The 23,216-nt window shown below is 44.6% G+C and overlaps 1 long non-coding RNA gene across 1 annotated transcript in view; it reads right to left on the bottom strand.

Moving 5' to 3' along the window:
• Window positions 1-19,859, bottom strand: part of LOC127007580 (uncharacterized) — a 57,203-nt gene extending 37,344 nt beyond the window's left edge. Inside the window, exons 1-2 of the long non-coding RNA XR_007760296.1 lie at window positions 19,725-19,859; window positions 5,264-5,388 (exon numbers count right to left, since the gene is read on the bottom strand). This is a non-coding gene — a long non-coding RNA (uncharacterized LOC127007580). The remainder of the gene's footprint in view (window positions 1-5,263; window positions 5,389-19,724) is intronic.
• Between the last annotated feature and the right edge of the window lie 3,357 nt (window positions 19,860-23,216).

Here is a 23,216-nt window from a genome sequence, read left to right as displayed (position 1 = left end):
ACACCTGCCCGCCCGCCCCACACCTTCGCTTCCCTCCCATCACCGCACCCCCTCAAGCCACAATCTCACGACTCTCTTTCCCTATCACCCTTTGGCAATCCTTCCTCCTCTCCCTCCATCCTTCCATCCATCCTGTACCCCCCCAAGCATCAATTTCCTTTACGTTATCACTTTCTCTCGACTCTTTTCCCTATCACCCTTTGGCAATCCTTCCTCCTCTCCCTCCATCCTTCCATCCATCCTGTACCCCCAAGCATCAATTTCCTCTACGTTATCACTTTCTCTCTCTTTTCTCCATATCTCCTCCTCCTTCTTTATATCTTCTCCCTCTTGTACCCTCTCAAGCATCAACCTCTATCTCTTTATCTGTTTTTTCTCTCTTCCTTTTTTTTTCTCCCTTCTCAAGCATCAACCCATCTCTTTTTCAATGTCTTTTATCTATCTTCTTTATCTATCTCTCTATCTTTAATCTATTGCTCTCCTCTCCATATTTTTCTCCTTTTCATCTCTACTTTCTGTCCATTACGATCCCTAAAGATATATAACCTCCCCTCACCCCAACCCTTTCCCGCCTTTTCATATCTCACCTTCCACCCCTCTTCCTCCTTCTGTTTGTCTATTCCGATCCCTATCTCTCAATCTGGGCTCTCCGTTTCCTAGGCCTGACTCCCTCTCTCCCTAAGCTACCGTCATCCCTCCCTTCTCACAGCGATTCTGATTCTAGAACAGTCTGATTCAATCGCCTCCACACCCTTCCATTCTGTTGTTCCTCCTGTCTATATCATTCTTCTTTTTTCTGTCCTCTTCTTCTCTAACTTCCACTACCCCGTCTGTAGTCTCTCTGCTCCTCTTTTTCTCCTTCTCTTCCTCCCTTACATTGTTTTTAGTACTATCCTCCTGTCTATATCATTCTTCTTTTTTCTGTCCTCTTCTTCTCTAACTTCCACTACCCCGTCTGTAGTCTCTCTGCTTCTCTTTTTCTCCTTCTCTGCCTCCCTTACATTGTTTTTAGTACCATCCTCATCATCGACTTGTTCCTCCATCATTCATTAATCTTCTTTCTTATCGCACTTTCTTTCTTCTTCATTTCATTTTACTCCTTCCTGATTCTCCTTTACCTTATTCTCGATTCTACTTTATCTCCTTCCCTCGCTCCAATCTACTCCCAACCTTCATTTTTTCACAGTAAAGGCAGCAACTCTAGGGCAAAAAAAAAAAACTAAGAAAAAAAGCCCGCTAATCACTGCCTCTGATCACGCCCTCAGCTCGTCATTTTTCCGTTCCTTTCCTCGTTTCCTCTTCCGTCTTAGCCATCAAACATCTCTCCTACTCAACTACTTCCCTTTCTCCTTTGCCCCTTACTTCATCCTCATTTCCTTAACCTCTTTTCACTTTACTCTCGATCTTTATGCCCTCAGCTTCTCCCTTTCCTCTTTCTTTCCTCGTTTTCTCTTCCGTCTTACCAATCCGTATTGTACCTCCTACTTCACTAATTCCCTTTCTCCCTTGTTCTCACTCCTTTCTAATTTCACTTACCTCCTTCCTTCTTCCACTTTACTCCCATCCTTCATGAACTGAACTCCTCTATTTTATTTTATTTTCCCCATTTCCTCTTCCGTCTTACCAATCCGTATTGTACCTCCTACTTCACTAATTCCCTGTCTCCCTTGTCCTCACTCCTTTCTAATTTCACTTACCTCCTTCCTTCTTCCACTTTACTCCCATCCTTCATGAACTGAACTCCTCTATTTTATTTTATTTTCCCCATTTCCTCTTCTGTCTTATCGATCAAACATGCCTTCTGTCTATCTACTTGACTTTCTCTCTCTCTCTCTCTCTCTCTCTCTCTCTCTCTCTCTCTCTCTCTCTCTCTCTCTCTCTCTCTCTCAGACCCCAATTGGAATATGCGGTACAGTTTTGGTCTCCTCGCCATCCAAAGGACATTGCAACCTTCATGCCGTCAGCTTCTATCTTTACCTTTCCTTTCCTAGTTTTCTCTCTCGTCTCCCCCTTTAGAATGCCTCCCACTTAACTCTTTCCCTGCCTCCCTTTCCCCTCTCCTCGCCCAGTCAATCTCCCCTGACCGCCTTAATCCTCTACCGTCCTCTTCCCCTCCTCCACACACCCACACACTCATTCTTTCCTTCCTAACTCTTCCTCTTAAACCTTTACCCTCTATAACGTATGATTGTATTCTTCTTTATTAATGCAATGTAAGGCGGCCGAAAGTCTCTCGTCGCCCAAACATGGTGGTGGTGGTGGTGGTGGTAATGATGGTGTTCGTGTTGATGGTGTATATGATGGTGGTATTTAGTATCGTTGTCGTTGGTGGTGTTGATGGTGGTGGTGGTGGTGGAGTCGTAAGCTTTTAATGGTGTGCTTAAAGTCAACAGCAGCTTATAACTTTAGAGTATATCAATATCTCTCTCTCTCTCTCTCTCTCTCTCTCTCTCTCTCTCTCTCTCTCTCTCTCTCTCTCTCTCTCTCTCTCTCTCTCTCTCTCTCTCTCTCTCTCTCTCTCTCTCTCTCTCTCTCTCTCTCTCTCTCTCTCTCTCTCTCAGACCCCAATTGGAATATGCGGTACAGTTTTGGTCTCCTCGCCATCCAAAGGACATTGCTAAATTAGAAGGTGTTCAGTGTCGGGCAACAAAAATGATCCCTTCCTTGCGCAACAAATCCTACGAAGAAAGGCTTTCCACCCTTAACATGTTCTCTCTTGAGAAACGTCGCCTCCGAGGAAAACTGATCGAATGTTTTAAAATACTTAATGGTTTCACGAATGTAGACAAAGCAAAATTGTTTATGATCGATGACACTTTGCGAACGTGGAGCAATAGCATAAAATTCAAATGTAGACAACCTCTAAACCTCACTTTCTCTTCCTCACCGAAACACAGGTTTCTGAGGCTACTGACAGCAACCTCTACTCTGTTCCCTCCTACTATCTCTATCCTAAATTTCAATCTAAGGCTGGATTGTTTCTTTTTTTGTGTGCCCTTGAGCTGTCTCCTTTGTTGTTAAAAAAAAAAAAAATCAGACTGCACCAAATTTTTCTTCACCAACGTTGTAGTGCGAGAATGGAATAAGCTCCCATCGTCAGTGGTCCAGTGTAACACGATTGACTCCTTTAAAAACAAGCTCGAGCGTCACTTCCTTGAACTTAATATTAGCTAGAGTAGAAAAGCAACGTTTTGGAGCCATCTGATTAGTGTAGATTCACTTAAGTTTAAGGACAGACCACCTAGTCTGGACAATGGGGTCTGCGTGGTTTGTTTTTCTGTGTAATTCTATGTAATTATCTCTCTCTCTCTCTCTCTCTCTCTCTCTCTCTCTCTCTCTCTCTCTCTCTCTCTCTCTCTCTCTCTCTCTCTCTCTCTCTCTCTCTCTCTCTCTCTCTCTCTCTCTCTCTCGTGGCATAATACAATAAAAATAAACCCGTGACGTGAATGAGAGAGAGAGAGAGAGAGAGAGGGGCTCAAATGAATACAGAGACGAGAATTGAATTAAACAAAAGCATGAAAGTTGGAGGAATATAAATTGTAAAGAGAAAAAATACAAAATAAAGCACAGGAAACTTCACAGCGACAAACAAAAGGGACAAACGAGAGAGAGAGAGAGAGAGAGAGAGAGAGAGAGAGAGAGAGAGAGAGAGAGAGAGAGAGAGAGAGAGAGAGAGAGAGAGAGAGAGAGAGAGAGAGAGAGAGAGAGAGAGAGAGAGAGAGAGAGAGTGTGTGTGTGTGTGTGTGTGTAAACTGTAAACTCTTCAGGCATCTCAGTGCCCTGCCTAACAGATCAAAGCGCCGGCTGCACCCACGTTCGGGAATGCTTAATTTACTCTAGACGCAACAAAGCAACGGTCAAAGTTATTTTTAGGAGCTGCTCGAAATTGCTAAGCTTGTTCAGGTATTTGAAGACCTGTATCAAATCCCTCCCATCGTAATCGTCTTTTTCCATCCTAAAGAGGTTGAGTCGCTTGAGTCATTCAACGATGGTATGCTTCTAGGAATATGGTTATTAGTGCTGCGCTGTGAATTCTAGGTGAAGGTGAGATCATTACAACGAGTTATCCTAAGATATTACCCTGCGTTTTACACTTAAGTTCCTCGTTATGAACTCGAAACACAATATTAGCTTTTTATCAGGCAGACTTTAAGTCTTCAGATCGCGATGTTAGCGCCGAATTTTCGCGGTTTCCGCGACGACGTCGTCTGGTGTTTCACAGGGAACGCAGTAACGCTTTCTTGTCGTTGTATTGGGTCCACAAAACTCATTGAGCTGACCCCTGACAAGTTCGCCTGATCCTCAAGGCCTGGACGACGTCGGTTCAAATTCCTGAAGAAACCGTCCAAGTGAATCAAGAATGAGTTCCGGGGGGCAGCATGAGCCAAGCATAAAACGCCACTATAAAAGTTGCCTGCGCCATAACGGGCTTGGGCCGACCACCAAGCCCCTGAAGAAAGCCTACCGGCGCTACAGGCGAAGACGTAAAAAAAAAAAAATCTTGTACCAAGGAGATTTTGGCAGCAGCCCAATATTTAGCTGTTCACGACCATATTCTTAAAATACTCGCCCAACAGGACCCATGAGGAAGGCAGACTTGTTGTAAGCTTACGCAAACCTCTTACATAACTTAATCAATTGATTGATTCACATCTTTACACCCTTGAGACATTTAACCAATGGCCGTGCTTTGTGTGACCCGCCGCGCCTGGCTCCGACGTGGATAGATTTGCGAACCAAGAAACTCATTATCCATTGATAGTATATTTACTGGACCTTGCGAACTTACCTCGCCCTCGGGAGGAACAATGGATGAACGAATAACTTAAACCTGAACAATTAAATGAATGCATGAGTGAATGACGATAAATGATTGAATACATGGATGAACAGAACGCACAGGTAACAAAGGCTGTTTTTCACTGATGAATTAAGATACGGTGATCTGTTGCAAATCAATGAATGTCGAAACTTGTGATTGGTTGTTGATGTGTGTTATGCCAAACATGAAATTTTCTATGGCAAATGAGACTCCGCAATGGATGACGCTGAGGAAATATGTTCAGTCATGGGTGGTTAAGAGAGGCAGAAAATAATAAGGGGTTAGTGCAGTAAGATTTGCTGGATAAAAAGTATAGAGAGGATCAACGGGAATGCAAAACATGACATCACTTTTATCCAGCAAATCTTACTGCACTAACCCCTTATTATCCTTTCATATTAAAAAATAAATCAACAATAAAACAGATTTCATCACACTCACCACTGGCTCCAAAGATCACCGTGCGCATCGAGGTGTGAATATTCCATGAAGCCAATCCTTTGTGTCCGGCAGCTCCTCGCCCGCCGCCCCTCAAGCCCACCATGAGTATATTCATGTTCGTCTTTCTGAATATTATAAGAAAGAAATCAAAATTGAAGACATGCATTGAATAATTAATCAATATAGTTTTTTTTTTCTTCAAATCCTACAGGAACTTTATGGGATGATAGTGTGTGTGTGTGTGTGTGTGTGTGTGTGTGTGTGTGTGTGTGTGTGTGTGTGTGTGTGTGTGTGTGTGTATTTTTTTTACAGTAAAGGAAGTCGCTCAAGGGTGAAAAAATAATAATAATAAATATAAAAAAAAACGCTAAACACTGCCCATATAAAAAAAAAGACTACAGAGGAGTGGAAAATATTAAACACTGAGTATAAAATATAAAACACTAACCGCGTAGTCAGGCTGTGCACCAATATTCAGACGACTAATAATTCCGCCGTTATTGCAAGGCCCCGCCAGCAAGGAGGCGCCACAACCGGCATATCAATTTTTTCAAGCTTCATATGCATTCGAAATTTCCAACATTATTTAACTCGTGAACTCAAAAATATTTTTCCTTGTAAACCTCGCATTTTCATCATGTGAATTCGGTCATAACGTTGAAAGGAATGGCGGGTGAGTAATTCTGACAGTGTTAAGTGAAGTGAATTAATCTTTTTAATAAATTTTACTTTTTTTTTAACAACGAGAATATTACGTGGGTTGGAGAGACTTATAAACAGGCCACTCTTATGCCACTCTAACTTACTCCACGCGTAAAACCTTCCATCATAACACCCCGACGCCCACTAGTCCTGGCCCGTCCTGAACCGCTACTCCCTGGTGTGTGTTCTTCCCGTTTAAGACTTTCCAAGTTTTCTTTTTAATACGTTTTTCCTGCCGCTTATGCAATCTGCTTCTTTTAAAACACTCGGGGACTCTTAAAATTAGTTCATAAGCCATTCGATAAAGTGCAGTGGATGTGTGTGTGTGTGTGTGTGTGTGTGTGTGTGTGTGTGTGTGTGTGTGTGTGTGTGTGTGTGTGTGTGTGTGTGTGTGTGTGTGTGTGTGTGTGTGTGTGTGTGTGTGTGTGTGATGGTGTGAGGGAGGGTCATATATCATTTATAACCTTACTATCCTGCATAACATAAATCCTCTGAAATGACCAGAGCAAACGATTCGGAACATAAAATTGTGACATGATTTCAAAAGCTTAATATAAAATTACATTAGTTCAAGGATGTTAATTAGAAAAAAAAACATAATTATTATATTTTTAGAACAAAGATAAGCAGCGACTTCACTTCAACGCAACTAAATGATGGCTACCAACAACTCCCCCCCACCCCCACCCCCGCCCACCCACACACAGCTCTGTAGTGCAGTGGTTAGCGCGCTTGGCACTTGTTCGATTCCCGGGTGGAGTGAAAATGAATGGGCGGTCACTTTTCACCCATGTCCCTGACCTCCCAACAGTGAATAGGTGCCGAGTGACAGTCCATTGTGTGTGTGTGTGTCTGTGTGTGTGTGTGTGATACAGTGATCCGCCCGGCTCACAACCGAGATTCCGGGCTCGGATGCCAGGCAGAGTGGTGACGGATGGGTAGTCCCTTTACACCTGTGCCGCTGTCAGCCCGGTGGAAACTGTGTACCGGGTATCGAACGGGGGTTGTGTACTATCCCTCGAAAGTGAGTTTGTAGATCAGTCAGGTATATAAATGTAGGTGAACACACACACACACACACACACACACACACACACACACACACACACACACACACACACATTTTAATTTTCATATAACATTTCCGCTTAACCAACATTTACGTTTGAAAGTTATATACATTCGTCCAATACTTTTTTTCGGCTTATCTGCTGCAACATTAGAACTCAGATCATGTGTCAAATAAGTTGGTTGACAAATTGGCCACAGTTAGCGCGGAGTGTGGTGGTTTCGGTGATAGGTGCACCATCTGGTTTGCCACATAATGAGCGCTCGTGTCTGGCTCATCATTCATTATGAGACCAAACAGCGTCCGTCGAGTCACAAACGAGCTTGCTACTCTGAACCTGGATGTGGCTGGACCGGTGTTGTGGCGCCCGGCTGTTACTTCATCACGGTGCCTGTACAGTTCGACATAAAATTATCATGACAGCCTCCAGCTGAAAAAATATAAATGTATAGAAATTGCCATCCAACAGTAACTCGTCATCATCACCTCTTACTCCTCCTCCGTTTCCTTAATTCCTTCTCGTTTCAGAGTTAAACCTTTTTTTCACCTTCTCCAATCTGTCCCCTCCCTCCTCCTTCTCCTCCTCTTTCTATTTTTTTTACATCCCCGCCTATAGTGCCGGTAGGCTTTCTTCAGGGGTCAGATGGACGGCCTAAGCCCGTCGTGGTGCAGGCATTTTTTTATTTTTTTTATTGTGACGGTAGTTATGCTTGGCTCATGCTCGCTCCGGAACTCGTTCTTGATTCACTGGACGGTTACTTCTAGAGTCCGGGTTGATGGGTGGTCTTCTGGGCAGCATGTGGGTAGTCTTACGCCACTCGGCGGTGACTGAAAAATCCCAGGTGGTAGCGTGGGGATTCGAACCGACGTCGTCCATGGCGTGGTGAATGTGAGCCCAGCACGCTAGCCACTCAGCCACCGCTTACACTCCTCCTTCTCCTCCAAAAATACGATTTTGCTCTTCCACTAAAGTACGAACCTAAAATTTACCCGGCATTGCCACTGCTACTAATTCCTAGGCCACATAATCACCAAAGGAACATCCTCTGATATAACGAAACAAGCTTCGTCTGATTTCCACGGCTGGTTGAAGTTTTCTCTTGGGATTCCACGTACATTTCCGAACCTATTTAATCGGTCTTAAAATCGGCGAATTTCCACCAGCGAATACGACGCGAACCCATCATTAGGGAAGAGCCTGGGAACGAAAGGAAGGGATGTAGGAGGGCTGATGAAGGGTGCGAGCAGAGTGCGGGCGACGGCAGAAGAGAGAGGCGGTAAACACAGGGAGAGAGAAAGGGAAGAAGGGAGATATAGCGTAACTAGGAGATAAGTGAAGATGGGAGAGAGGAGATACATGGAAACAATGGCATAAGGCGAGAGAGAAGGGAAGGAAAGGGACGTTAATTTTACTAGAAGAGAGTCAGTATACACAGGGAGAGAGGAAGAGAAGGAGGGAGATATAGAGGAGCTAGGAGATAAGTGAAGATGGGAGAGAGGGTCAGAGAGCAGATACATGGAAACTCTGTCTGAAGGCGAGAGTAGAGAAGGAAAGGGACGTAAAGGAAAAGAAGGAAAGGGAGTGGATATTATGGTAGAAGAGAGGGAAGGAGGGAGGTATAGAGGAACTAGGAGGTAAGTGAAGATTGGAGATTGCAGATGCTTGGAAACGCTTTCAGAAGAGAGAGTAAGGATGGAAGAGGGCGTTAAGGACAAGAAGGCAAAGGAATGATTTTTTTTAAAGGCTTTGACACTAAAATCATACAAAAAAAGTGGACAGAAACTCAAGGGAAGCATCAAGGAGGAAACGGCCGATGGAAAAACAAACAAACAAAAAAAAAAGAGGAAAGAAACAACCAGGGAGAGACGGAATAAATGAAAGACAGAAAGGGAAAACATGAGAAGGGAAGCGATGAAGGGGTTAGGACAGGAAAGAGGAGATAGGAAGGGAGGTTGGAGGGATGAGGCCAGGCAGAGGAAGAAAGTGAGAAATGAAACAGAAGAGAAAGGGACGAATGGGGCGAGGAGAGAAGAGAGGAAGGGAAACAGAAGGGTACATAAGGAAGAGCTGGACGAGGGGAGAGTAATGGAATGAAGGGGAGTAAAGAGAGGGGCGAGGAAGGCAGGGGATGGGGGAGGTTAAGTGAGGGGAGAGGGAGGGGATGAAGGGAAGGGAGAGGAGAGCAAGGGGTTAAGTGTGAGGAGAGGGAGGGAACGGACGGAAGTGAGAGGAGAGGGAAGGGATGGAGGGAAAGAAGGTTAAGTGAGAGGAGAAAAGGGGAAAGGAGGGGAGGGGAGGAGAGAGGGAGAAAATGGAGGGAATGGAGGAAGGTAAAATGAGAGTCAACGAGGACCCAAGCATTACGGGGAAATTGTCCTTCACGAGAGAGAGAGAGAGAGAGAGAGAGAGAGAGAGAGAGAGAGAGAGAGAGAGAGAGAGAGAGAGAGAGAGAGAGAGAGAGAGAGAGAGAGAGAGAGAGAGAGAGAGAGAGAGAGAGAGAGAGAGAGAGAGAGAGAGAGAGAGAGAGAGAGAGAGAGAGAGAGAGAGAGAGAGAGAGAGAGAGAGAGAGAGAGAGAGAGAGAGAGAGAGAAAAAGAGAGAGAGAGAGAGAGGAGGAAATAGGAGAGGAAGAGAGAAAGAGCGAACAGAGGACGAAGGGAATTTGGAGTGGATGAATGTCTTTGCCAGGGAAGAAAAGAAGAAAAGAAAGGAAGGAAGGAAGGAAGGAAGGAAGGAGAGACAAGGGAGGGAGGAAAGCAAAGAAGGGAAAGAAGAAGTAGCGTGTTAAAGAGAGGACAAGAGAGGGTAGGCGAGAGTAAGATTAAATGATGGAGTGAGGAAGAGGAGGAATGAGTAATTGGAGGAACGACAAATGGTGGACTGGATTATTTAAAGAGAAAGGAGGAAGAGGAAAGATAAAGAGAATGAAGACGTGGAAGGTATAACGAATGGAGACAAAGATAGATAGATAGATAAAGAGAGAGAAAGAAAGGAAGATAGATAGAATACAGACACAGACAGACAGTGACACACACACACACACACACACACACACACACACACACACACACACAGATAGGCACTTAGACAGACAAGCACAAAAAATATGACCCAGAAGACAAAGACATACACGAAAGAAAAGTCAACAACACCAACATCAGGAAACACACAAACAAAAATAACAACAACAAAAACTTGACAACACACGTGACGCAAACACAACACAACAAATACCGAGGAGGAGCAACAAACACGAAAAGAGGGCAAGGACAATATAGCAGTCGGGATAAAAGAGGCGGCGAAACACACACAAACAAGCGACGAAGAGAAAGCCGGAGACTAAAGACATAGAGACCAAAACAAAACTATTCGCGGACACACTCACGAACATCCCAGAGGTGAAGAGGGAGGGAGGGAGAAGCGGGAGAGGTGGACAAGGGTGGAGATTAACGAGGGAAGAAAAATAAATAGAAGAGGAATAAGGGGAAAGGGAAGAAAGAAGTGGGAAAGGGAGGGAAATGTGGAGATCCCAGAGGAAGGAAAAAAGGAGAAAGGAAAGGAAAAAGAGCGTATAGGGAGGAAGGGATAGAGAGGCTGGAGAGGTTGGCAAGGGTGGAGATAGAGGGAGGAAAAATAGATAGGAAAGGAGCAAGAGGAAGAGGAAGAAGAGTGGGAAAAGGGAGGGAAAAGAGGAAATGTAGAAGTGGAAGCGGTGGAGGGACGTTAGTGTAGAAAAGGGAGGAGCAAGAATCGTTTGGACTGGGAGGCGAGAAGAGGAGAGTAAAAAAAGGGGAGAGGAAGGGAAGTGGAAAACATGTGGAAAAAGTGGAGCAGGTGGAGAAAGGGGAACACTGCGTTATAAATGAATCCCAAGTTATCGAAAAGAGAGGGAAGGAGAGAGAAGTGGAGGACGGACAAGAGAAAACAGAGAAAAAAATATATTAAGAACATCCTTAGTAATTTATTGTGCCTCATGATTTTGCAAGTATTATATTACGTCTCTGAGCTACTTTATTAAGTATGTAAGCTTCTGTACCTCTGATTAGTTCTGCGGTCAAGACATTCTACTGCTTTAATTCAGAACATCCCCCTCAGAACTTTCCTAACTTTATCCATGGCTGCCCCGCTCCATGGTGCAGTGAGCTAACGGGCTCTAAATGACACCTGGCAGGCTGAGGCGCGTCTTACTCAGACCGAAAAATGATTCCGCTGACAGGAGCAGCCACTGTCCCCCCGTAACCAGTCACAGGTGGTGTTCCCTTCATCTGCCGACAGAGCGAGCAGGTCAGTGCGGGTAGTGTTGCAAGGTCTGATTCATCACCTTCAGAGGGCTGTTAATTGCGTGCACAGACTTTCCATTGGGGGTTCCGACATGGCTAGTGGTGATGATTGAACTCAACAGCGAGGGATATATAATAACACAACTATCGTGATCTAAAACAAACATATGATTTATTTAAACATATTTGAAAAGTTTAATACAGGAAATGTAATTCACAGGCCCGTGACTCAAGGCTCAAGCATTTTTACAATCGGTTAACTTTTTTTTTCTCTTTGCTCCCTCGTGACTTTAATGTTTCAAACAGTTTCTGCGCAAGATCAAATAAAACTGCGCTGCAAATTGTGTTTGGCAAAGTCTATGCAAAGTAGTGGAGCAAGGCAACCCTAATGAAGAGTAATGACACACACACACACACACACACACACACACACACACACACACACACACACACACACACACACACTAAACAGCTCCGCAAAGCCCCGTAATGAAGGTTGCCGCCGGGAGCGAGGGAGTGAAGGCACATCTCGACATCCGGGAAATGATCAAAACACGGAGCACAAAACTCTGGATGCCATTAAGACCTTTGAAAACATTACATGAATAATAATTTCCTCCTAAAAATGTTGTTCCATAAAACTCAGGAACAAACAGAACGGATGTGAGGTATTAGCGGAAACGTTTGTTGTGGCGCTGGGGGAGGAGAGGGGAAGAGAGGAGAGGGGAAGGGAGGGGAGGGGAAGGGAGGGGAGGAGAGGGGAGGGGAAGGTAGAATCCACCCCGCGTGCAGCGCCTCCCCTGGGCAGAGTAACGTGTTCAGGGCCGGGGATGCGCGTGATGGAGGTCGGGTCGGCAAAACTCACTTGTGTTTACGATGCTTCGCCTTCTTCCCCCGCCCCGTCACCCTCAGAAGGCGCGTGCAAGATGACCTTAAATTTCGGTCACGTAGCGACTTAACTTTCCATAATATGACCACCTAGACAGAAGAATTCTGAAAGTTTCAAAGGAAATATAAAAATGCGGAGAAGGCAAAATGAACTCATAATAAACACGATTAATTCCAGCGACCTTATCGGCGAGAGCTGATGACTTTTACATATATGGGATGAACGTGTCTTTATGTCATTCTTAATGTTAACATTAATGACGGTCTGATAATTCATCAGGAGTAAAAGTATGCCGCATTGAAAAAAGCCATCGTTTGCTTACTTAGTTGATGTCACTGAAGAAGCAGACACAAATTTTTACAGTCTAAGATAAATGACTGAATCAGGGAGTTCTTTGACTGTTAGGCGATCCCTTGGCAATTCCCTTGATTCCTTTAGTCCTGGTGATTCTGAATCTCATCCAGGACAAGGGGTTGAACACTGACTGTGGCACCCAGACAGCCGTTCCTTACCTCCCTATCAGCTGGTCGTCGCCTGGTGCCCCTCCGCGCCAGGTGAGGATCACCTGATGGCGGACTGTGAGCCAACTTCCCAACCTGAATACAGACCCATGGCCGACGATTTACAACCAGCCATGCCGGCCACTGTGGCCCCAGAGAGGCTGCGGATATTCTATAAAATGTTTATCTGTTTGTACATATTATATCATGCAAACATTGCTGCAATCAGTGTGGTGGATAGGTATAAATCAAATTATCTCTTAATACCCTCAAATAATTAATATATTACGGATAAAAAGGTTTACATCATCAAATTTTAAATAATCCATCAGCCATTTTTTCACCGAATCTATAACTGTCATTTGCGTTCATAATTTTGGTTCTGTCGCCCACACCGGCCAGGCCCCGCACGGACGGAGCGGCGGTGGGTGCGCGAGGCAGCTCTGCCGACACCAGGTGGTGGGTCGGTGTCGGCGCGTCTAGAGTACCCATACACTGGGAGTATATAGGTACTTTGGGCACACCGAGGCCCAGGGCACACCCCAGGCAGACAGGCAAGCCTCCGCTCATCCTTACAGTCAACGAAAGCAAGCGGCGGCCTACTTTACTCGGCGACTTGATACACACAGAAATGCCTGACATCTTGTTATTGCCGAAAACATAAATAAATAAAGCGTGGGCAACTTCAACTCACACAAAAAAAACGTAATGATGATCAATGAACAAAAGTCACTCAGTTATAAACAAAAATAATACCAGGTTTGTTTTCAGAGCAACAAACAGCCAGATTTATTTTGGCCATAATGCCTCGTAATTTTCTAAACTTTCGATAGATTGAATTAATATTTAATAACTTTCAAACTGATTGCAATAATGTTATGAACATAAGTATTTTTTTGCACAGTTCTGGGCACACCATGAATACTCATTATGCAGCGTTAAGGCAAACTTTTGGGCGTAAATTCCAAGCCGCGGCTCCAGCTCAGCGCACCGCCAAGCACCAGCGCGGCCACGGCGGCGCTGATACACGTCCCCGCGGCGCCCCGACGAGGCTCAATATTCCCATTACGCCAAACCGTTCAAAGAGTTCACTGTGGTAGAAGAGCATTTTAAAACTATTTTCGTGGAATATGAATTTTTCCCGTTGAAATGGATTCACGCCTTGCACTGATTGCAGCGTGAAAAACATCTTGTGCTGAATGTGAAGCGACACAAACCAATATGCCAACTTTTCGGAGTAAAAGCGTGGGGTAACTGTTTGTGGTTTTGTTAGATTAGGTTAAGTTTAGGGTATCTTCGAACACACGATAGCCAGCAACTTATGGTATAAATCAACAAAGAATGACCTCACTTTGTTGTATAGAAAGTCTCATTAGTAAGGAAGCCGATGTGAATTTTCTGAGTCAAGACCTAGAGTAACTGTTTGGGGTTTTGTTAAATCCGAACGAATACGAATTTTAAATGGTTATAATTCGATTACATATACGAATACTTCTTGTTCGTATTCATGAATACATTCATGAATACTTTTCATTGAAAATTACCTTCTTGACGTAACAGGGTATAGCACTGTTCAAAAGTTATGCAACAGTAAAATAATAAATGTAGGTGAAGTGGTGCTGTAACCCGCCAATAGTTTATACTTATTCTAGAAACTTGGTGCAATGTTGAAATTTGTGGATGATGCACAAACACCGGTGATCGATGTGGACCTCAAGCAAGCACATGTCACAGACACTCCTACACGCCCTCGCAGACCATGAATCCTTAATGGCCGCGGTTTACCAGCATTCAGGGTGGTTGTGGTGGGAGCTCCCGGTGTGTTTGCGGATTAGACGGAGCCTTTGAGGAACACCAAGCCACAGGGCGCGCAAGACTCCTGACCCCGCCTCCACTCCACCTGAGCCTCCGTCAGTTCCTCGAGTTTGCCGGTAATCCACACTAAGTTTGGGCTTAGATTTGCCAACAAACACGCAGAATGTGTGTAAACGCAGAAACCTGAACTTGAGCAATGTTTCACTAAGCATAACCAATTAGTTCAGCGACAACAAAGGCACGTCGACTACAACCTACGCAGCAGACAACGGCTTGGAGCCAGGGCCGCGGTTCACAGTAAAGCCAAAAGAATGACTCCGCTGACCTTAGTCGAGCACACCGTCAGGGGTGTTCAGCCTCACGCCCAACTTATAAGAAACAAAAATACTGAGGAAGGATCAACAACTTTTACTTAACTCTTAGGTAGATAGTTATCACTTCAGGTACTTATAGGGAAAGTAACGTTCAGAAGAAAGGAATTGCAAATGAATACAAAGACTGAAACAAACACCCAACCAGCACGACGCGACACAACTCCGCCACGCAAACACTCACATCCCACAACGCCCCTCCCCCCCTACTGACCCCCTTTCAACCCGCTAGTCCTCTCACATCTGAAATTCAGCGGCAAAACAAGGCAATAACGACACACACCTGGACAAATAAATAATTGAAGAAACAAAAGCAAAAGAAACAGTATAAGCAAAGGCGATTTTATACCTCTCTCTCTCTCTCTCTCTCTCTCTCTCTCTCTCTCTCTCTCTCTCTCTCTCTCTCTCTCTCTCTCTCTCTCTCTCTCTCTCTCTCTCTCTCTCTCTCTCTCTCTCTCTCTCTCTCTCCATCTCTATCTCTCTCTCCCCATCTCCATCTCTCTCTCCCCATCTCCATCTCTCTCTCCCCATCTCCATCTCTCTCTCCCCATCTCCATCTCTCTCTCCCCATCTCCATCTCTCTCTCCATCTCTCTCTCCCCATCTCCCTCTCTCTCCCCATCTCCCTCTCTCTCCCCATCTCCCTCTCTCTCCCCATCTCCCTCTCTCTCCCCATCTCCCTCTCTCTCCCCATCTCCCTCTCCCTCTCCCTCTCCCTCCTAAACCCAATAGAAGCGGTGTCCTGTGATCCATTTGTATGTTTGTGTGTTTTTCCTTACTCTCAAAGCAAAGAAGATACTTTTTCCACCTCGTGCCCGTAACGAAAGGAAGACGAAGGGAGGGAGGGGGGATGGTGAGGTGAGGGGGAGGGGAGGGGGGAGGAGGGGGGAGTAAACAGTGAAATAGTGTACAAACATAACGTCGGTGAAATTAGTGTCTGACTTCCTCCCCTCGGTGTTTGTGTGTATGTATGTATGTATGAATGCTTGTTTGTATGTTTGTTTATTTTTCGGGTGTATTTTCCGGCAACTTTTGACAGCTGTAGTACACACACACACACACACACACACACACACACACACACACACACACACACACACACACACAAAGCCGACAAAGCCCAAACAGCACCAAAACACAACATAACAAAAGCAGACACACACATACACACACACAAACACGCCCACGAAAAGTAATAAAATGAAGATTAAAAAACGTAGCAGGATCATCTCTGGTAATCCAGCGTGATGTATAAAGAGGAGAAATCGGTGGCTCACGCAGCAGACACAGAAGTACATTATCAGAAAAAAGCTCTGAAATCAAAACCTCGTAAGGGAGAAAATAAATATAGAGTAGAGACCAAAAGTCTAAAAGATTTTCAAGACAAAGGTGGAGCACAACGAATGAGGGACGGAGAGATAGGGGGAAGGTTGAGCGGGGGAAGGGAGGAAAGGCAAGAGGAAGGGCAAATGAGGAAAATAAGACTATAAAATCAGGTTGGCTATTGGGTGGATGAGGCCAAAAAGTATATATATGTGTGTGTGTGTGTGTGTGTGTGTGTGTGTGTGTGAGGGGGGGAGGGGGGGGGGGTTGTGATAGATGAATAGAAGAATAGACGGGGAATCACTGCCCGAGAGACAGCTGTGTGCACCCAAGGCAAGGTCACACAGCAAAGGCCAAGGGTTGGCGGAAACACTTGCACGACCTGACCCCTGTCCCTGGAGGAGGAATGTGGCCTCGATAGAACCACAGCGGCTGCTGGCTATCATGTAGCCTATTTGAAAATACCCCACAGATACCGCACAGCTTAATGTGTGCCCTCACCTTTACCTCATTTTTTTTTTTTACAACACAGAAAACAACTCAAAGGCAAAAAAAAAAAAAAAGGAAACAATAATGAAAAAAGCCCACTACTCACTGCTCCTATAAAAGAGTTAAGAGGAGTGGCCGATAGATAGGTCAAATTCGGGAGGAGAGGTGTACTGATACCAGCTTGAGTAGAAAGTCGTGTGCGGCGAGGCCGCGGGAGGGGGGGAGGCATGCCTTTAAATGGCTGTAACCTGCTGAGGTGCCAACTTACTTATATTAAGAGACTTCGTTATTTACTAATGAGGACAATCTGGAGCAAATTACATAAACTGCTTTCTAAAATTTTCGACGACCTATTTTTAAGAAACAGGCTTGTGGATTTAAACACTATCCTGGTTGGGCTAAATGCCAATTCAGCAACTGTCATGGCATGGCATGGCCGCTGTAACACAGTCACGATCTTTTCTCCCAACGTTAAAAATATCGCGCTGCCAGACGTACGTTATGACCATCGAAAATAGACCACGTCGAAACGACGTTGTTGAGACGCTGTTGAGATGGACATCCATCGGTCGTGGTTAATGCCGACGGGTGACAGATGTCGGGAAGGGCGCCGATTGTTTTGAAATTTCCAAAACTATCGGCGCGTGGCCCGACGTCGTGAGGGCGCCGGGAGTCATGATCGTGATTGTGTGACCGCGGCCTAAGGAGCAGCAAGACTAGTAATCCCGCTCACAAAAGTCCTGCCGACTCCACAAGGACAACTGGATCCACAGTGACCGTGTGAAAGAAAACAATCACCGCTTCAGCACCGCTCGTAACACCTTTCGCCGCCATTCCAAATCTTCAAAGTTAAAATACCTGCAGGCTGTCGCTCGGCGCGCCTCAAGCGACAGCTGCGGGAAGGCGGTACGGTGGTGCACCACCTCTTGGGCTTCCACTCCACGCCGGGAGCCACATGGAGAAGGCCGTGTCCTGCCCCAGTCATTCACCGATTTCCAGGAGGAAGCCAAACGCACTTCCTATGAACACTAGGCTGTCATTAATAAGGTGTTAATCAACATCTGGAAGTATGCCTTTGTACAGCCTGTGCCTAAGAAGGGTGACCGTTCCAATCCCTCAAACTACCGCCCTATAGCTTTACTTTCCTGTCTATCTAAAGCTTTTGAATCAATCCTTAACCGGAAGATTCAAAAGCACCTTTCCACTTCTAACCTTCTATCTGATCGCCAGTATGGATTCCGCAAGGGGCGTTCTACTGGCGATCTTTTAGCCCTCTTAACTGACTCTTGGTCATCCTCTCTTATCCGTTTCGGTGAAATTTTCTCTGTTCCGCTAGACATATCGAAAGCCTTCGATAGAGTCTGGCACCAGTCTTTGCTTTCAAAACTGCCCTCTTTCGGATTCTATCCCTCTCTCTGTTCCTTTATCTCCAGTTTCCTTTCCGGCCGTTCTATCTCTGCGGTGGTAGACGGTCACTGCTCTTCCCCTAAACCTATCAACAGTGACGTTCCACAGGGCTCTGTCCTATCAACCACTCTCTTCCTGTTATTCATCAATGATCTTCTTTCCATAACAAACTGTCCTGTCTACTAATACGCCGACGACTCCACTCTGCATTATTCAACTTCTTTCAATAGAAGACCCTCTCAACAGGAAGTACACGACTCCAGACTGGAGGCTGCAGAACGCTTAACCTCAGACCTTGCTATCATTTCCGATTGGGGCAGAAGGAACCTTGTGTCCTTCAATGCCTCAAAAACTCAATTTCTCCACCTATCAACTCGACACAATCTTCCAAACACCTATCCCCTGTTCTTCGACAACACTCAGCTGTCACCGTCTCCAACACTAAACATCCTCGGTCTATCCTTAACTCAAAATCTCAACTGGAAACTTCATATCTCCTCTCTCGCAAAATCAGCTCCCTCGAGGTTGGGCGTTCTGTATCGTCTCCGCCAGTTCTTCTCCCCCGCGCAGTTGCTATCCATATACAGGGGCCTTGTCCGCCCTCGTATGGAGTATGCATCTCACGTGTGGGGGGGGCTCCACTCACACAGCTCTTCTGGACAGAGTGGAGTCTAAGGGCCGCATTACTAAACATTCTGCCGCTGAAGTTCGTCTATTTGACAAGGCTTTCCTAGGACTTTTGGGCATTTCCAGGAGTAGTTTTTAGACCCTGGTGGTAGTTTGTCCCTTCTTCTGTACCATGAACCTAAAGAAACACACATTAGAACTCATTTGCCTCCCTTTTTGACCTTTATAAATACTTGATGTTAGAAGCGAAAGTGTCTTATAATACGGCTCTAAGGCTCTTCGTCTCATCAGCTCTCCTCCTCCTACTGATAGTCTTCTACTTCTTAAATTCCGCCGCAATGTTGCCTCTCTTTCTATCTTCTATCGATATTTCCACGCTGACTGCTCTTCTGAACTCGCTAACTGCATGCCTTCCCCCCTCCCGCGGCCCAGCTGCACACTTTCTACTCATGCTCATCCCTATACTGTCCAAACCCCTTATGCAAGAGTTAACCAGCATCTTCACTCTCTCATCCCTCACGCTGGTAAACTCTGGAACAATCTTCCTTCATCTGTATTTCCTCCTGCCTACGACTTGAACTCTTTCAAAATGACGGTATCAGGACACCTCTCCTCCCGAAATTGACCTTTCTTTCGGCCACCTCTTTTGATTCTTTTTGGGAGCAGCGAGTAGCGGTTTTTTTTTATTATTTTTTTATTTTTTGTGTGCCATTGAGCTGTCTCCTTTGTTGTTAAAAAAAAAAAAAAAAAAAACAGGCCAGGTAAGATTTGGTTACCCGATCCCTATTGACACCACTATGAATGTGCGAGGGTGTCGCTGCCTAAATAAGGAATCTTCCCTATATAAGCTACACAAAAGTAGGGCATGACTTAAGAAAGATAGAGGACATTGAGAAACACCTACTGCTGATGATGATGATGATGATGATGGTGGTGATGATAATCATAAAAATAATGTAGTGAGGATTTTGGTTAGGTCAGGTTACTTACCTTATTACAGCCGATTTCCCAAGCGCTCTAGTACGTCTGCTGGAGGGAAGCTATGTTGAGATAAATCATGGGGCGTAGCGGGATCTAGCGGTGGTCGCAGCCTTTAGCAGCATAGCATCGCAGGCGATGTGAACACACCTGCTGAAAAAAAAAAAAAAAACGTAAGTGCACGAAGGAAGCAGCCATACACTGCGCACGACATGTCTTGTAGTAGACGACTATCCATTCCATCAACGGTCAGGCAATGTAAAGTAACACAAAGACACCAAACCCAGCCTTCTGTGCATCCTTATCAGTGGCTGCTGCAGACACACGCGTCATCCATTTATAATTTCTTATAGATTTAAATACAAAATGAAAATATGCTGGATTGAAAAAGAGAGGAGATGGAAAAATGAATAACTGACTAAAAGTACTGGACGAAAGGGAGTTGCTGTGAGAATTTGGGGACGAACCTTGAGAAACAAATAAAGGGAGCTATTATAGAAAAGAAAAATCATAATAGTGGAAGGATAATGGTGGGGATGCAGAATGGTCTAAATCCACAGTGATATTTGCGTGGAAGGAGAGGAGGGATTGAGGAGGAACGGGGATCGCAAGGAGAGGAGAGATGAGATGGGAGGATCAGAGGAGAAGGAAGGGGAACGAGATCAGATAAAAATACCCGAGTAGAGAATGGAAGGAGGAGGAGGAGGAGGAGGAGGAGGCGCCAGGGTACGTTGAGAAGCTAAATGAGGATGTGAGCTCTGACTTACGAAGTGGGTGTGTGTTTGTTTGTTTGTGCGTTTTGTTTGTGAGTGTGCGAGCGAGCGCGTATGTGTTTATGAGGTCAGTGAGTATACGTAGAGGTTTAGCTTCCCCTTTCGTATAGTTCGTACAATACCATATACTCTTTTTTTTTTTTAGATCAGGTACTCAAAAAAATATTAGAAGTACACTGAGAAAACAAATATCATACAAGCACATCTGAGAGAAAAAAATCAACTACATACGTATAACTCTCCACGTAATTTCTGATGCCCTAACTGTACTAAAGTCAACGCATTAGAAATTACATGCAGAACTAAATATCCTTATCCCACATTTCAATTTGTAACTCTAGTCAACAGAGCCTTCAGGAAACACTCAACAAACGCACACACACGCACAGCAGCCACGGATGAGACTCCGCAGAGGACAGAGCAACCGTATGGCGATATTACTAAAGTTTCGTCCGCGTGGCTGAGAAGGAGAAAAGAAGCCAATAGGAGGAAGAAGGGAGGGTGTTGGAAGCCCTGACCGAGCTGACATTAATACGCCCTTTGATCTAGCCATCTGCTGCACCACCATACGAAGGACACGACGCAGCGGGAGAACATGAGGCGGGATGGAATAATTGACCTTCCGCCTCGACCTGTATGGCTAAGGGGCACGGAAGGAAGGATTCGAAGGACGATTAGCCATGTAACCCAACTCTATCAAGGGGAATATCCGTTGTGTATGGCTATATAAGACATCAAGACGCAGCGAGTTATGCCGAGAAAGCTCAATCAATTCTGTCCTTTTCGTTATTTTGTATTACTTATTACCACTTTATTTTTTCCACTTAACATTAAAACCGACCAAGAGTCATACCGAGAAAGCTGCATTAATTTTTGTCTTTTTTTGTGTCTTTTCTAGCTACATTAATTTTGTCCTTTTCTTTTTTCTGTTTTGTTTTCTTTCCAGGTTTTTTTTTTTCCAGCTACACAATGACATCAAGACGCAACAAAAGTTATACCAAGAAAACTACATTAATTCCGTCCCTTTCAGTTTTGTTTTGTCCTTCCCTCAGCAATTTTTTCCAGCTACATTATTCTTTCATTACGGAGCGCGACCCCAGCTCAGCGCTCCCCCACCCACCTATCCTCCTCTGCTCCCCTGCCATGTACTATCGTAAGCATTGCTCCTCCAGACACTCAAAATCGCCGGAGACGAAATTTGGCAAGGTCGCTTTTCCTCCCCCTCTGTCCCCCTGTCCCTCCTTATATCCCTGGGGACGGGAACTGTCAGGCGAGTCCAGGTGTGTGTATTTACCTAGTTTACCTAGTTGTGTGTGTGTGTGTGTGTGTGTGTAGGAGAGAGAGAGAGAGAGAGAGAGAGAGAGAGAGAGAGAGAGAGAGAGAGAGAGAGAGAGAGAGAGAGAGAGAGAGAGAGAGAGAGAGAGTATGCGAGAGGATTAAAGGGAAAGGAGAATTGGAGTGAAGGAGGGAAGACTTCTTCTTCTTCGTTTTATTATAATTATTATTACCTTTGTTATCATTATTGTTATTATTATTATTATTATTATTATTATTATTATTATTATTATTATTATTATTATTATTATTTTTAGAAGTAGTATAAATAAAAACCCACACTGGCAGACGATAGAGTTATATATTTTTAACCAAACAGTTTTGGTGGACACTGCAACCATCTTCAGTGGTTTGAAGGAAGAGTAGAAGTGAAGAAGAAAAATATAACTATCGTCTGTGTGTTTATTTATACATCAAGAAATCACGTGAGTGTACGTGATTAGCCGCTCGACGTCTTCACTGTATCTTAAATCCTTGGAATACCATCACTGGCACTGGCACTTGACTCTTCCTCCACGAACACACCATTGAAGGCAGTAGTATTCATTGCTGCGGCCGTTTCTTGATCACTTTCAGTGTATTGCCCAGCAGCAGTCTTTACCTTGGTGATCTGTCCTTAGCAGTTGTCCTAGATCTCAAATAGGCCCAGAAATGTTTGCTGTTGGTTACAGAGTCTTAAGAAACTCTCCTTGCGTAGTTATATTTTGTAGTCCTCACTTCTCTACTTACCGTGTTTCATGCTGCAATGTATTCTTCTCGTCTAATTGACCTATTTTTTCTGTCCCTATACCTTTCCCACGCTTCTTTCTTCCTCTACACCAATAGCTGCAGTCTCCCGTTCATCCACTTGGCTGTATTTCCTGATTGTTTATTTCTATAGACTGGAACATATTCCTTCACAATTTAATTGCCTCTAAACAATGTTCTTAACTTCTCCTTGTCGGCCTTGTGGTGGTTCAGTTTATTATGTGTGTGTGTGTGTGTGTGTGTGTGTGTGTGTGTGTGTGTGTGTGTGTGTGTGTGTGTGTGTGTGTGTGTGTACCAAATTTAGTACCGGTACCATTTTTGGTACCGGTACCATATTTGGTACCGGTACCAGTTTTTTACCGGTACCAAAATTGGTACCGGTACCATTTTTACTATTTTCCTTCTATAGAACATGAACCTGAAGAAAAAAAATGTTGGCCCTCCGTACTATAATTGGGTAGGATATCTCATAATTGCTAAGCGAAAGAAATATATTTATAGTCCTCGTTGATGCTTGATATCATTCTCTACCTTATTGCCTTCCCTGTGATATCAATGAATTCTTAGGCATCCCTAGTGCTTTTTTGTGACTTACAAATAATTTCACTTTACTGTGACACAATACTTTAAAATCAACATAGCATCTACT

Source organism: Eriocheir sinensis, chromosome 35 (genome assembly GCF_024679095.1).
Source record: "Eriocheir sinensis breed Jianghai 21 chromosome 35, ASM2467909v1, whole genome shotgun sequence".
NCBI lineage: Eukaryota > Metazoa > Arthropoda > Malacostraca > Decapoda > Varunidae > Eriocheir > Eriocheir sinensis.
The sequence above is the reverse complement of the archived record's forward strand: the minus strand, read 5'-3'. Positions and strand labels throughout refer to the sequence as shown.